Below are 17,444 nucleotides of genomic sequence, written 5' to 3' on the forward strand. Positions count from 1 at the left end.
GACAGCAACCCTAGTACCCCAGTGCCCCCTTCCTTTTCCTCCCAATTTTCTTTCCTCCCTCCCGAGCTCACACCAGGCGGCGGCTGGTGGCTGCATACCTAGCAGCTACTCACCCAGGGCCAGCGGCAGCGGCGGCTAGCCGGCGACGAGCTGCTACTCCTCACCAACGCCTCCTGTCACGCAGCAAGCAGGTAGGTACACTTATCTTCTCCTTTTCTTCTGCCCAGCGAAGCTCATCGCCTCTTCTTTCTTCTCTGATCTGTGAAGATCTCGTTTCTCTCATCTCCTCTAGATGGCTCCTCCTGCTGAACCTCCTACTGTACCTACAAATCTAAGGGCACCATTGTGGTGCCATGTTCAAATCATAGAGAAATCACCTGGAGGGGGCAACACTAAATGGAAATGCGACTACTGTGGTCATGAAGCTTTGAGTAGCTACTCTAGAGTTTCTGCTCATTTGCTAAAGAAGACAGGGAACCATGGAATCCATGCATGTAAAATGGTCACAGTTGACATTCTGAATCCCTTTTTTTGAAAAATAAATAAATAGTAAAACGTATCCGTATTGGCACTTTTTCAAAATGGTGAATTTACGTATCCGTATTGGCCCGATGCTGATACCCGTATCCGTATCGGTGCATTCTAGCTTAAGAGAGACCAGAACTTAGAATTAAGGCACATATCATATTCTGAACAGCATCAGCACCATGGTAGTAACAATTAATTGCAGACGGATGGACGGACAATTACCTTCTTGAGGCAGGGGCGAGCGTCCTTGAAGTCGAGGAAGATGAGCGTGAGGGCAGCGCTAATGGCACTCCAGGACATGTTGAGGCCGAGCAACAGTGCCACAAGCATGCCCAAGGTAATGGTGTACATGCCGAAGGTGATTTTCTCCCCAGATTCAGCGCATGGAATAGCTCCCTTCCGTCCCCAACAACAGCAAGGTACTGGTGCTACTGCCGTGCAAAGAAAAATCTTGTAAGCATGATAGAAGGCTGGGATGGCAGGAAGTGAAAATCATGTCTAACAACATGAGCAGAGCACTAGTTACAAGCATGATAGAAGTCTGGGTGAAGAATATACAAAACTGAACCAATCAATTCAATTCAAAGGGTGTATCTTGTGTAAATGATGCTAGCAATCTCAATTTTATGCATATATATATATATAGCAAAAAAATTATTAGATAATCCTAACTCCATACTTAACAGATATTCATTCCTCAAAATACTCAACAGAGAGTATTCCCTGCCACAAGCAGCAAGATGAGCGGGGTTTGGGCGAGATCCAGCGAGGTGCAGGGCTGCTCGTTGGGTAACTAGTACCTGGATGTATGGAGTGAGGAGGGAGAGCTGCAGCATACTAATCTTGGGCGTGAAGAGTGGAAACTACCATATATTGCCCAAGAATTGAACCCAGCTTTGACATGCATGCTGCAATTCAACTCCATTGGTTGTCACAGAGATAAGATGAAAATCAACATTGTTTTGTTTGCCACTTATTGATGAAGCTACTAATCAGGATTAAATGCAGACAGTAGTAGTAGTAGTAGTAGTAGTAGCATAGCAGTATATATATATATATATATATATATATATATATATATATATATATATTAATTTGACTAAACTGAACCAACACCACAAGTCTGCATACAATGAAGTTACTAGGTAGGGATCATATAACATGAGGCATATGGATGATTAGCAAACATGCTGGGTGGCCAAGAAAGAACAGCATATAAAATACTCCTACTAATGTAGTAGTTAAGATGATGAGACAAAGGACAGCAGCATGCAGAGTTCCTGATGCACTGGAGTGGCCCAACTTGGCTGCACCACACTGAGGCACTGTTGTTCCATCGAGCTCGACCATGTGCAGGCTTCATCATCGCCGTGGAGGTCCCGGTGGTCGTCCTGGTCCATGGAGTGTGAATCTTATTATTTCATTTCAGAGAACGTTAAACACAAATGGCATGTATATGGATCACTATGGACAAGCAAACTTCGCTAATAAATATGAACAAGGCCTACTATAGCATAGCAGGTAAGAAGTTAGCTTAACTCAAGTATTGGTGACTAATAGACCTATTATTTCATTTCATAGAAAGCCTGAAACACACATGGCATGCATATAGATACCAAGGACAAGCAAACTTAGCTAATAAATATGAACAAGGTCTACTATAGCATAGCAGGCAAGTATTGGTGACAAATAGACCTATATTAAGAGTAAACAGAACTAGCTCGGAAAACAACTCTATATTAAGAGTATCATGTGTGAATGTGATACAGTAAAAAATTGCATGCTATGTACATCAAGTTAAAAGGCACAAGTTATACAGTAGCCTAAAGCGGAGCAAGTGTACAACAAGTTGATAAAAGAATGCCCAGTCATGCCATTTGATTTCATAAGAGAAGAATGTGTAAGGTGCAATGTTGTGTACACTTTATAATTCTATAATAATTTGTAGTGCACTGTGGCTGGAAGCCAGAGTACACTTGAAGCTACGAACTATGCAACAAGCCCGAAACTCCAACAACAAGAAGCAGAGTTGAGTTCCTAGCCATCAGACAAGACTAGAACTCCCAGCATTTGCCTCTCAAATTTTTATATAAAGTGAAAATTCCCAGCCGGGTAGATAGTGATCAACTTGTTGTACAACAAGTGCAGATCAGCTACACAAGAAAAATACAAGCTCACTGGTACTAGTTGTGCACTTGTTTCTTTCGTACACCACTGATCTGATCGGTAGTGAAAGCAAAAGCATGGCCAAAAGAAGTTAAAAAATGTTATTAGTTGTACAACTAATATGGGTTACAGCTAGTTGACAACTGACACCGTGTAGACCATGATGTGAGTATACTAAGCACTCATATGAGTACTACCAAGGACTTCCATGACATTATTACCTCAAAGACATACTGGAAAATTAAAACTGCACTGTTTATGCCTCTGATCACATAAAAGCAGCTACCTCCCTCAACAAATTCACATGACTATCAGTTTTGTGATATTGTTGCATAAATAGCTCTAAGATCAAGTTAATAAATCTATTTAGAATGTAGTGTGTGCAACAAGAAACTTGATTGAGAAACCATGCTCTGTCTAGGCATAATACTCCTGACTGTCCTATTTGGATATAAACTTCAGCTCAAACAGGGACGCCTCTTTGGTATAAGCTGGAAAAGTCTATGCCGTAAGAGATGACGAGAACCGAACTTGTTGTAACTCTTACAGTTAACAGAATTTCATAGCTAACCTCTGCAATCGGGAATATCTTGAACAGTATGTGTCCCTTCCTGATACAGGCCAATCAGTGGTTTCTCTGGTGTTCAGCGTACCGCTAGCTTTGCCCAGCAATGCCATTCTCACTAAAAACAAGGTTCCCACATTCAGACTTAGCGACAAAGCAAATCCACCAACTAATCACATCAAATGCTTATGCACCTAAAACATTTACTAGGCAGTGGGAACATTTTGAACCTAAAATTCTTCTCCGTTACTGGATCAGGTGACCAGAAGCTATGCAAACTAATTTAGTGGAAACCAAATAGACACATCATCCCACACATTTCCTGCTAGAGATTCATGGGAGCCGCACTCACCAGCCTGCCCCTGCTGAAGGTGAAGTCCTCGATTCCGTGGCCACTAAAGAAATCCGCCACCTCCTGCAGCACCAGCGGCTTGTCCAGGTCGAACTCGTGCGTGCATCCGGAACACCTATGAACCACGCAGAAGAAGAGTCATCTCACACGCACGCACGTACCGAAGTGGTACACAATATCTTGTAGAATCGAAGGAATCGAAGCGGCGAGAACCGAACTGTTGGAGAGACGAGATCGATGGATCACTCACGTGGCGGAGGTCGACCTTGAGGGGCGCCGTGGCCTCCGGGGACGACGAGGCCGCCATCGTCACCGCGGAGGCAGTCACCCACGAGGGCGGCCGGCAGGCTTGGCCTGGACATGCTTGACCTTGGAGAGGATCTCCCGCGGCCGCGATCGGTGATCCTGCTGCTGGATCCGAGCTTCGAGGATTGGGGATCGGGGATACGAAACCCTAGCTGTAGCGGAGGAGGAAGAAGAGCTGGGAGCGGGAGCGAGGTTCGGGTGCAGCGCGAGGGAAGGAGGGCGCCGCAGGTGACAGAAAGGAAGGAGGGCGCCGTAGGTGCCAGCGTGAGGGAAGGAGGGCGTGGCGCGAGGGGTGAGGGAGAGGCCGATCTGGATCGGGGATAGAGAGAGGGAGGCGGCGGGTCGAAGGAAGGGACGAGACGTGAGGGAGAGGTAGGGTTTGGTGCGGTGGGTTTTTTTCCCTTTCTTTGCATGGACGGATGGATGGACGTTGGATTGCTAGCAATGGATGGTAGGATGTCTGCCATCTCATCGATCCGTGCCACAAACGATTCCACCAATCACAATGTAGTACACACTTTGACGATTTTATAACCATCAAAATTGACCGTAATCAATTAAATAATATGCTAAATCATGTCACCTATTTTATAACATCATAGAATTAGAAAAAAAAAATAAGAACAATAGCATCGTGTCACAAGTGAGACTTGTTTTTCAGAAAAATAACAAACCTGGAATAATACAAATATCTTTAAAAATTGATCTCAAAAATGAGTTTTATTTGCAAAAAAACATTTTCTACCTTTGGAGTGTCGAAAATGGTATATATTTTTTGAAGCACTTACCAATATTTGTTGCAAAATGGCACCACTCTATTTTTCAATAATATTAGATCATATTTTAGGTACAATTGACCAAATGCTTGTGTCTCAATAGCTGTCTATCCACCTCTCGTCAACAATTGAGGAGATTTTTCAAGTGCCCATTTTCCATTTTTCGAGTGTCCAAAAGGAGGTTTTTTTGTGAAGAAGCTACCAAATAATTATTGCAAAATTGGACCAAATCATTCTTCTAAAATACTAGACCATATTTAATGCACAATTGACCAAATGGTTGGGTATAAAAAGTTTGGATCCTCCACTCGTGAAAAAGACAAATTTTCAATGATTCAGCTGGAAGCGGGTTAAATTTGAACTGTAGCTACCTCGCAGTTTGTTCTTTATTTTTTCCAAAAATCATTTCTAGGTACATAAGTATCTATTTAATCAAAGAAACACCAAAAAAATCCAAGATTCAACCACTAGCTAGGAACGGTCAAGCCCGCCGTTTTGACCGCATTTTGAAACCGGCATAAAAAATTCAAAAAAAATCAAAAAATTGGAAAACCTTCGCATTGTGTCATTATATGTGACCAAGTTTCCAGGAAAAATAATAAACTTGTAATACGGTAATTATTTTAAAAAAAGTGTTCTCAGAAATGAGCTATCAAGTGTGAAGATTCATGGCTTTCAAGCCAAATGATCAATCTTATGGCCATATTCATGGCATAGTTTGTTCGAATGATCTCATATTGTGCACAAGGGTGCATATTGGAATGGCAAACAATGTTGCCTAAGGAAGTTTTCATTTTCTTTGGACCAAAAAACCATTTTCCATTTTCTGAGTGCCTGAAATGAGTTTTTTTTTTGTGAAGGACCTGCCAAATAATTGTTGCAAAATTGGACCTAATCAATTTTATAAAATACTAGGCCATATTTAATGCACAATTGACCAAATGGTTGGGTGAAAGAAGTTTTGATCCACCTCTCGTGAAAAAGACAAATTTCCACCGATTCAGGTGGAAGCGGGTTAAATTTGAACTGTAGCTACCTCGTAGTTTGTTCTTTATTTTTTCCAAAAATCATTTATAGGTACATAAATATCTATTTAATCAAAGAAACACCAAAAAAATTCAAGATTCAACCACTAGCTACGAACGGTCAAGCTCGCCGTTTTGACCGCATTTTGAAACGGGCATAAAAAATTCAAAAAAATCAAAAAATTGGAAAACCTTCGCATTGTGTCATTATATGTGACCAAATTTCCAGGAAAAATAATAAACTTGTAATACGGTAATTATTTTAAAAAGTATTCTCAGAAATGAGCTATCAAGTGTGAAGATTCATGGCTTTCAAGCCAAATGATCGATCTTATGGCCACATTCATGGCATAGTTTGTTCAAATGATCTCATATTGTGCACAAGGGTGCATATTGGAATTACATACAATGTTGCCTAAGGAAGTTTTCATTTTCTTTGGACGAAAAAACCATTTTCCATTTTCTGGGTGCCTGAAATGAGTTTTTTTGTGAAGGAACTACCAAATAATTGTTGCAAAATTGGACCTAATCAATTTTATAAAATACTAGGCCATATTTAATGCACAATTGACCAAATGGTTGGGTGAAAAAAGTTTTGATCCACCTCTCGTAAAAAAGACAAATTTCCACCGATTCAGTTGGAAGCGGGTTAAATTTGAACTGTAGCTACCTCGTAGTTTGCTCTTTATTTTTTTCCAAAAATCATTTCTAGGTACATAAGTATCTATTTAATCAGAGAAACAACAAAAAAATTCCAAGATTCAACCACTAGCTAGGAACGGTCAAGCCCGCCGTTTTGACCGCATTTTGAAACGGGCATAAAAAATTCAAAAAAAATCAAAAAATTGGAAAACCTTTGCATTGTGTCAGTATATGTGACCAAGTTTCCAGGAAAAATAATAAACTTGTAATACGATAATTATTTTAAAAAATTGTTCTCAGAAATGAGCTATCAAGTGTGAAGATTCATGGGTTTCAAGCCAAATGATCAATCTTATGGCCACATTCATGGCATATTTTGTTCAAATGATCTCATATTGTGCACAAGGGTGCATATTGGAATGGCAAACAATGTTGCCTAAGGAAGTTTTCATTTTTTTGGACGAAAAAACCATTTTCCATTTTCTGAGTGCCTGAAATGAGTTTTTTTTGTGAAGGACCTACCATATATTTGTTGCAAAATTGGACCTAATCAATTTTATAAAATACTAGGCCATATTTAATGCACAATTGACAAAATGGTTGGGTGTCAAAAATTTTGATCCACCTCTGGTGAAAAAGACAAATTCCCGTCGATTCAGCTGAAAGCGGGTCAAATTTGAACTGCAGCTGCCTCATAGTTTGCTCTTTATTTTTTCCAAAAATCATTTCTAGGTAAATAAGTATCTATTTAATCAGAAATACATGGTTTGATGGCGAGGCATCGAGGTTTGGACGATGGCCGAGGGCCCCAACTCTAGAGCGCGTAAGATCGCTTGCCCGCCGCGTGGTCACCGGGTGACCGTGGCGTTGCAATGTGTTCTGAGCGGCCTAGGCATGTCTAGTGGGTTGGGCACTCCCCAGGTAGGTGCTAGGAAGAAAATCCCAACATAAGATTCTCACGAGGAGACCGATCGATGCTCAAACATGAATAAGCAGCCAAGTGTTTGATTTGCGGTAGGGGAAATGCACATGGCTAATGGGCGTGAGTTTTGGCTGAGGATGATTAGTTACTAAGAAGACCGTCTTCACAAATTTTCACCTCAAAAGGAAAGGCCTAGGTGGTACTTGCTTTACAAAGTACCACACTGGACATAAATACGAATGTTGAAGCTGGGCTCAAAATAATGAATGGATTGAGCTGGCATTTGGTGGAGGATGGTTATTTAGGCATAGGAAAGCACTGCAGAAAATGGATACCATTTGGACATGCCAAAGTGGTACTTCCTTCACAAAGTGCTGCTCTGAGCAGAATAGGAAAATGAATATTTTCGAATTATTTTTGAACTAGGAAAGGAATGTTTTTGACATATTTGATGAAGATATGATCCAAAACATTTATGAGAATTTTTTGGGAATTTTTGGAATAACAGAAATATAGGTTGCTTCACAACCTAGGGCCAAAACTGCCACATGGACATGACACATAGGCAAAACTGATGAGATGGCGCCTAGTCATCACAACCTACCACAATCTACAAGGCTATGACCATCTGTATTGGTCATTAACAACTAGAAATAAGGCAGCGGACTAGCACTGTTTGCTTTGTGACCATTTCGTGTAAGGAAATTACGACCTTTCTGACCAAAATGGTCGCAATGGTTTAGGGTTTGGAGCCCCCCGAACAGCTTTTGACCAATTGGTCTGAAATGGTCATAGATCTATGACCAATTCTTCTAGGGTCACTGACAGAAGGTCACTAGTTGACAAATTTCTTGTAGTGATAAAGCTAAGTTGATCGAGCTTTTGAAAGAGTATGTTTGCTGTTTTGCATGGGAATATCATGAGATGCCAGGTTTAAACCGAGAGCTAGTGGAGCATCGGTTACCTATAAAGGCCGGTTTTAGACCATATAAGCAATCGGCCAGAAAGTTTAATCCAAAAACGTATGACCGGATCAAGGAAGAGATCGGTCGTTTGCGTAAAGCTAATTTTATCAGACCTTGCAGGTATGCCGAGTGGATTTCTAACATTGTCCCGGTGGAGAAGAAAGGATCCGGCAAGTTGAGAGTGTGCATTAACTTCAGAGATTTGAATAGGGCTACACCCAAAGATGAGTATCCCATGCCAATAGCCGATATGCTTATTAATGATGCTTCTGGACATAAGGTTATTAGCTTTCTAGATGGTAATGCCACATACAATCAAATTTTTATGGCCGAAGAGGACAGTCCAAGACAGCTTTTCGTTGCCCTGGTTTTCTTGGTTTATTCGAGTGGACAGTGATGACATTCAGATTAGAAAATGCTGGCACCACATATCAAAGGGCTATGAATTTGATTTTTCATGATTTACTCGGTGTCATACTTGAAGTTTATATTGATGATATTGTTGTCAAATCGGATGCTTTTGAGTCTCACTTGGCCGATTTGCTTTTAGCTTTTGAAAGAATGAAAAAGTATGGACTAAAGATGAATCCTTTGAAGTGTGCATTCGGCGTGTCAGCTGGTAAGTTTTTGGGTTTCATTATCCATGAAGATGGCATAGAAATTGATCCCATAAAGATAGAGGCCATACAGAAAGTGGAGGCTCCAACATCCAAGAGAGATATGCAAAAGTTCCTTGGCAAGGTCAATTACTTGAGGAGGTTTATAGCTAATCTATCAGGGAAGGTTGATGCGTTTACTCCTATCCTTCGGTTAAAGAATGATGCTGATTTCACTTGGGGGGCAAAACAACAAGAAGCATTTGATATGGTCAAGAATTATTTGTGCACTCCTCCGGTGATGAAAGCACCCAAGCATAGGGAACCTTTCAGGCTTTACATTGGAGCAGATGAAGGAGTTATTGGTGCTGTTTTGACTCAAGAAGCCGAGGGAAAAGAGCATGCTATTACATATTTGAGCAGACGCTTACTGGACGCCGAGACAAGGTATACATTTATTGAGAAACTATGTCTATGCTTATATTATGCTTGCACAAAATTGAGACATTATTTAGTACCAAGTGCTTGTATAGTAGCTTGTCAAACCGATATCATTAAATACAAGCTGCATAGGCCAATTCTTAGTGGTAGAGCTGGCAAGTGGGCTTATGCTTTGATTGAATATGATTTGGCTTATGAATCTCTAAATTCTATGAAAGGCCAAATCGTTGCTAATTTTATTGTTGAACATCGGATTGATGACAAGCATGACATAGATATAAACCTTGTCTCATTAGTACCATGGAGATTATATTTTGATGGTTCAGTTTGTAGCAATGGCCAAGGTGTTGGTGTTGTTTACATATCTCCTCATGGTGCTGTTTTTGAAGCCCCATGCCGCTTAGAATATTTTTGTACAAACAATCAAGCCGAATATGAAGCATTGTTATTCGGCCTAGAGATGTTACTTGCTATAGGTGTTACACATATTGAGGCTTATGGTGATTCGTTATTAGTAGTGCAACAAATATCCAAAGTCTTTCAATGCTTTGACGAATCACTTAGTGTTTATCTTGATAAATGTCTAGATATAATTTCTACTTTGGATTATTTTAGCATTGCTCATATATCTAGACATGACAATTGGAAAGCAAATGAGTTGGCACAGCAAGCATCCGGCTATCATGTTGATCGTGGCATGTTTATTATTTCTTAAAAGCTGATGTCTAGTCTTGCCAACATAGGGGAGGCCGAACCGGAGCCCACCGTTTCGGCCACTAATGAAATATTCAATGCAGGAGGAAATCAAGACTGGAGGAAACCCATTGTTGATTATTTGTGTGATCCTAGTAGAAGGGTGGACAGGGCTGTTTGACGTATGGCTTTTAAATACACAATGAGAGATGATGATCTCTATCGCCGAACGGTTGATGATATTCTTTTAAAGTGCTTGGACGAAGACCAAGCGAGAGTTGCTATGGGGGAGGTCCATGAAGGTATTTGTGGCACTCATCAGTCGGCTCCCAAGATGAAATGGTTGCTACGACGTGCTGGATTTTGTTGGCCGACTATGATTAATGATTGCTTCAGATATTACAAAGGGTGTGAAGCTTGTCAAAAATTTGGTGATATTCAGTTGGCTCCTACTGCTATGTTACATCCCATTATCAAGCCGTGGCCTTTCAGAGGATGGGGTTTAGACTTTATTGGACAAATTCATCTGTCTTCCTCAAAGGAGCATTGGTTCGTATTGGTGGCAACCGATTATTTCACTAAATGGTCTGAAGCAGTACCTCTCAAGAACATGACACATGTGGAGGTAATTAAATTCATAACCGAGCACATTATTCATAGATTCGGCATTCCACAAACGTTGACTACAGATCAAGGCTCATCTTTTATGTCACACCAAGTCAGAGCATTTGCCGAATCTTACAACATAAAGTTGCTCAATTCCTCTCCATATTATGCCCAAGCCAATGGACAAGCTGAGTCTAGCAATAAAATTTTAATCAAACTCATCAAGAAGAAGACTGAGGATAATCCAAGGAGATGGCATGAGTTGTTGTCTGAGGCTTTGTGGGCACATAGGATCTCAAAGCATGGTGCTACGAAGGTGACTCCATATGAGCTAGTATATGGTCAAGAGGCTGTTTTACCGGTGGAAATAAATTTGAATGCTTTGAGAATTGCCAAGCAAAATGATTTATCGGTAGTAGACCTTTATTACTTAATGATGGACAACATTGACGAAGTTGCCGATAAATGTTTGGCTGCTTTGAGGGCCATAGAGAGAGACAAATTGAGGGTGGCAAGTGCTTACAATAAGAAAGTTAAGTTGAAGAATTTTCAAGTTGGTGATCTCGTCTGGAAAGTGATTCTGCCGATTGGTTCAAGAGATAAAAAATTCAGGAAGTGGTCTCCAAGTTGGGAAGGTCCTTTTAGGATTACAAGAATAGTTCCCGGAAACTCATATTTGGTGGAATCTGTACAAGGGGCATTGTTACCTCGAGCTCTCAATGGCAAGTACTTGAAGAAATACCACCCGAGTGTGTGGCAAGAAGCCTAAATAGGCAATGGCCGATACATAATTATCGCCCTAAGAAAAATAAATGGCCGATGGAGTGTTGACATCATCCTTAGAACAAACACCATTCATATTATTTTTCGGCGTGCAAGCTTTGCCGAAAAACAGGGGTGCATGTATTGACACCAGATTTTGGCATGACATAAAAATAAAATGAGATGGCTTCGAGTGAGAGGGTTTTCAGCATGGAAAGTTTCACATCGCCGAGAGGAACAACTTTGATGTTGAAGTCATAGCCATCCGACCTCATCTCTAAGGCCGAAGTTGTGCTCAAAGTACTGGATTTTGTATTCAGAACACTGTTCGGCTGATTAAGCCCCCAAGACGGCCTCGTATGGAAGAATTGTCTAAACGAATTGTCTTCGTCTCGTCGAAACGATCGATTTTGATATAAAGATCGTCACAATCCAAGGTCGTATGCAAAAGTTAGAGCCCGCATAACGAGACCCTCCAGCGAGCAAAATATGACGCCCGAAACCAGACACATATGTGGGTGTGTCTGATGAGATGCGTGAATAATGTGCTGTTTGTCCCTCGGGATGACCTCTAATGAAAAAACGTTCTACATGAAAGATGTTCGTCTCGTCGAAACGGTCAAGATTGCTTTTGGACTCGTTTCCATCCGAGGTTGTTTGCCATCACAAAAAGGACCAGCAAGGTACAGTCAGTTTAAACCGAACAGTTTTGGAAAGTTCGGATAAAACCAGTCCGAATTTGACTAGGGTTTTGGACGTGAATTGATGCAATTTTCTTGTAAGGAAAGCCTAGATGAAACCTTTTCTTGTACGGAAAGTCCAGCCGCCTCTTATATATGTTGGGGGTGACGACCGATTGAACAACACACAATCGAACAAATCAATACACTACTTTTCCAGTTTACGTTTTATCTCTCCACCGTTTTCTCTCTCGTTCTTCGCTGTTCTTCGTGTTTGAGAGCTGCAAATCCCGAGGCTCTAGGGGCGAGTGAATCGACCTAGGGCAGCCCATAGCTGCCGCAATCCCTGACGGGGTCCCTCCCGGGTGCGCGGGGTTTCGGGTCTGCAAAAGCGCCCGCCGACTGTCTTGCGTATCGCGCTGTCGGTCGGGTCTCCTTCGACGTGAGCTGCGGTGCATCACCCCCGGCGTCGAGGGTACATGTGACGTGTTTGTGTGTCAACAATGTGGTTCCTATTCACACTTATGTTCAGATAACATGGTAAGCACTTCCACAAGAAAAGATTATATGGTAAGCATTTTGGATTTAATCATCAAGCAATATGACAGAATACCTTCACAAGTTAACATTAAGGGAATCCATAATGTATCATAATAAGTATGGTAGTAGATTGTTTAAATTCGACCTAAGATAACCTTCACAGTCCGACAATAAGCACCTCTAAACAATGCTCAAGTCCTCATACTGCAATTCGCTATAATTTTCTGCTGTTGTGATCCATCGATCGACAATGTACATATTGTGATGACATATAAAGCTACTTATATCACTAAAAAAAAGCTAAGCACATTCTGTTGCCCAAGGTGTCGGTGACGTTTCGTTGATTCCCACTCTCTTAGAAATAAAAATCATCTTAGGTCAGATACGAAGGGGCGCAAAACTTCGGGTCAACTTTGATCATTCATCCATGTTAGCATCATTTAATGGTGATGATGCAGATTCGTTTGCCGAGGAATCCGCAGTTGCATGCAGCTGAGAAATACTCTGTCCTAGGTAGCAACTTGCTCACACTTGCAGGCAACTCAACCTGCCACTTGTACATGCATGTGTTTTCCAGATCCATAGACACGCTGAATCTAGGATGCTTCTAGTACAATGCTTCAGATCTGAATGCTTGAATATAACGTGCATGGTGCTTATTTTCACTTATTGCCATGTTGGCTTTACTCATTAAGCAGTAGTAGAGAATACCTTGAGACGATAACATTAGAGAAGTGTATCTTGTATGCACTCCTTAGATAAATAATCCTATACTAGCTAGATTGTTGAAATTTGTCCTTGGATAATCAATTTACACAATCCGGCAATCAGTACGTCCAGCCCCTCTAAATTGACGCTATTTTCATCAGCCAATGTAGACACCGTGACATCATGTGCAATATATATTGTGATGACATTATAGCTATTTACATGAAAGATCGATAGAAGAGGGAGGCAGGCATGACCAGATGCCGATCGTGTCGGTGACGTTTTGTTGGGCTGCCACTCTCGTAGAAATAAAAATCATCTCAGAATGGTCAATTTTGATACTTCATGAGTGTAAGCATCATTTAATGGTGATGATGCAGATTCGTTCACCACTTGTATGTAGGGGGTGTACCGAAGAAGTGCTGTGTTAAAAATGCAGCCTCTACAAGTACTCTGTCCTAGGTAAGCGTGCTATTTCTTTCAGTCACTTGCTCACACTTGCGAGCAGGCAACTCCAGCTGCCACAAGGATTATTTTTTCTGCTTTCGAGATCCATAGACACGCTAAACCTAGGATGCCTTTACAATATGTATGGTCATATCCAGTGGCGGAGCCAGGAATATTTGATTAGGGGGGCCAAATGAGGCTAACACAGGCTGAGGAGGGCCAAACACTGAAAAAATGAGCTTTTTACAGCAAATGATCACTAAACATGTACTATACATAAGCAAATTAGTATTGAAACACTGATGTTAGGGGGGGGCCAGGGCCCCTGCTGGTCCCCCCTGTCTCCGCCACTGGTCATATCTGAATGATTGCACAGATAGAACATAGTGCTTGTTTTCGTTCATGTTTGTATTAATTGGTATGGTGGCTTTAGTCATGAAACAGTAGTATAGCTTGTGAAGATAACATTGTATGTATACTAGATTGCTGAAATTTGACCTAAGATAATCAATTTACAATCCGGCAGTCAGTACCTATTCTAACCGCTGCACCTCGGTGCCTCTAATACAAGTGCTATGGGTCGCAACTCGCAAAGCAAGCTAGATTCCTTGTCTGGAGGAACCAGTGTAGCACTGCACGTCATGCATTCAGATCCGAAGATTCTGGTATACCACATGCGTGCACTAACCACCCAATATATTAGGTTCATTTCTTAATTCTTACACGAACCTCCAAGTCTCCTTCACATTGTTAGGCTCCTCTCCATCCTCTTTTTAATCCCATCTCGGTGTGCTGCGTTTGATGCACAATTCCCCCACATCAGCCATCATCCATGAGCTGCTAGCGACACCACAAACACAGAGCACACAAGGAGAGAGAGAAAGTGGGAGAGCAACAATGGCGGACTTCACGCTTGGGTTAGCCAAGACGGCGGTGGAGGGGACCTTGAGCAGAGTTCAATCCGCGGTCGATGAAGAGACCAAACTGAAGGTGGCAGCGCAGCAAGACCTGGTGTTCATCACTGGGGAATTCCAGATGATGCAGTCCTTCTTGAAAGTCGCCAGCAAGGAGCGTGCTGGGAATGAAGTGGTGAAGACCTGGGTGCGGCAGCTCCGTGACCTGGCCTTCGATGTCGAAGACTGCGTGGAGTTTGTTATCCACCTGGATAACGACTCGGCCATGAGCTGGGTGTGGCGCCTGCTGCCATCCTGCATGGCACCACCTCGGTCTCGGGACCTTGACTTGGCGGTCGCTGAGTTGAAGCTGCTCAAGGCGAGGGTCGAGGAGGTGAGCCAGAGGAACACCCGCTACAACCTCATAAGCGAATCTGGCTCCAATCCCATCTCACAGTCACCCGTGGTGCAGCTGGCCAGCACCGGTCCATCAACAATTAGCATCCTGATGGAGATATGGGAGGCCACTTGGAAGTACGGCGGTTTGTGCAACCTCCAAAAGTTGATAACCAACGAGGGCAATGACCTTCAGGTAATCTCTTTGTGGGGAAGTGCAGGATCTGATATGGAGGGGGCGCAGATCATCGATCAGGCTTACTGCGACCCTGAAATCTGCCACACATTCAAAAGCCGTGCATGGGTAAAACTGATGCATCCATTTAACCCTGACAAGTTCCTCAAGAACTTGCAGACTCGGTTACAAGCCAGTTGTCGGTCGTGCCAAGCTGTCGATTTCAAGGGCAAGACTTCAGAAGATGATCTCATGAAACAATTGACTGCGCAGAGATATCTGATCATCCTCGAAGGAATATCCAGTGTTGAGGAGTGGGATTTCATCAGAATGTACCTGCCAGACAATAACAATGGGAGCCGGGTCGTCGTGTCCACCAAGCAGATAGGGGATGCAATTTTTTGCACGGGGGAGCCATACCGAGTATCAGTGCTCAGAGAGTTCACTGGTGGCCATTATCTTTGTGCATTTTTTAAGAAGGTAACTCCCTAAACCCCAGAAAACTTTAATTACTCCCTCTATTCCCTTATACAAGGCCACAAACTTAGATTACAGGTACGTAGGTAAAATTTAATGACTGCTTTGCAAGTTAACTTTTCTTTTCGTTAGCCGGGATCATTAATATGCCCACATGCATGCAAAGAAGGAATGAGAAGGAAATAACACAGTGTCATTATGACTACATGCATGCAAGTATTAAATAAGTTGCTACTACGAGAAAACATAATTAATTTTTACCTCGATTAATGTTAGTGGCCTTGTATAGATGCAAAACGTATTTTTCATACTCCCTTCGTCTAGGTGTGTAAGTCATCTTATGAAAACCAAATAATTCCAAAACACTTTGGCGCGGTGCATTAACTTCTACCTTGTTTCTTATTTCTTAAAATATCAACCAATAAGAGATGAGGGGTGTGCATGCTTTTAATGACTTGAGACTACCAAACACGACATGCAGTGGTTAGTTCATTGTATGCAATGCTATTAATTAGCAAATAAATATTAAGGTCTCTCGTTTTCCCCTCCTCCTTGGTCACGGTGCACAGTCTAAGAGCATGGTTAATAGTATAGCCAACTGCTGGCTATAAGCCATTACCATGTCATCTATAGCTCATCTTATAGCTAATATGTACAATAGTTGATTAGAAGAGTGTATTACTTTATTATTATATGGCCCACCTTTCACTCTAATAAAGTGCCTAGGAGCACGTGTTAGAGCTGGCTCTTCACCAAGAGCACGCTTATCTTCTCTCTCCTCTTCTCTTTCCTCCAACTAAGCAAGAATATACTAGTTTATTTCTTATAGCCAGCTGACTCAGCTATATTGTACTTGCTCTAAGATGGCTTACTCACCTAGACGGAAGGAGTAGAGGGAGTATTATGTACTTCCTATTAAATTACTTCTCCCTCGTACTTTTCTCGTTTCATTCAACATGTAGGTGTGATTCGTGAACGTATTGATGCTTCTCTTGCACACATGCAGGCCTCTAACTACGATGGATATGGAGATAAGGCTTCTCGGAGTATCTTCCTGTCCGACATAGAGAAAGTGAGAGTGCCCCTGCTGTCGATGTCTCAAGCAGAGACGATGCGCAAGATCATGCGCACCGACAGTACTGGGGTCACCTCGGTATGGGGCATTGCTGGTGTTGGGAAATCAACTCTCATCAGAGCAGAATATAATGGGTGTGCATGTGTTGATGTGCCCGACCCATTTGATTTGGTGGAATTTTCTCGGCTCTTACTTCTGAATTTCTATCGCTGTGATCGTGAAGCCCTGGAAGCTGCAGCAATTGGTATTATTCAGGGTCAGGACACAATTCAATGGTGCCGTGAAATTCTACGTCAAGACAAGTATTCCGTCATTATTGATGGTCTGCGGTCCACATATGACTGGGACTCGATCAAAACTACCCTTTTATCCCAGCCTACTACAAATGGCAGTATTATTGTCATCACAACTGAAGAACGCGTCGCCAAACATAGTGTCAAGCAGCAGGTGGATAAAATTATCAATATCAAATGTCTGGAAGATGACGCGGCGTATGATCTCTTCAATAAGGTTCGCTTTATTGATTGCGCTGAAACATTGCCCTGCTATATTCCCAGTAATTTCAGATTATTTCTTTTTTCTAGAAAGTAGGCATTGTTGGAAAACGCTGGCATCGTTCTGATACATAAGGTAGTATTGTTCATCTTTACCATCTAAAAAATATCTAAAAAATACGCAAGGTTCTGTATTTCACGGGTTAGGATCCTC

The 17,444-nt window shown here is 41.9% G+C and overlaps 1 pseudogene; it reads right to left on the reverse strand.

Moving 5' to 3' along the window:
* Positions 1-3,260: 3,260 nt before the first annotated feature.
* On the reverse strand, positions 3,261-13,241 carry LOC119361559 (annotated as a pseudogene).
* Positions 13,242-17,444: the final 4,203 nt, after the last annotated feature.

Source organism: Triticum dicoccoides, chromosome 2B, assembly GCF_002162155.2.
Source record: "Triticum dicoccoides isolate Atlit2015 ecotype Zavitan chromosome 2B, WEW_v2.0, whole genome shotgun sequence".
Taxonomy (NCBI): Eukaryota; Viridiplantae; Streptophyta; class Magnoliopsida; order Poales; family Poaceae; genus Triticum; species Triticum dicoccoides.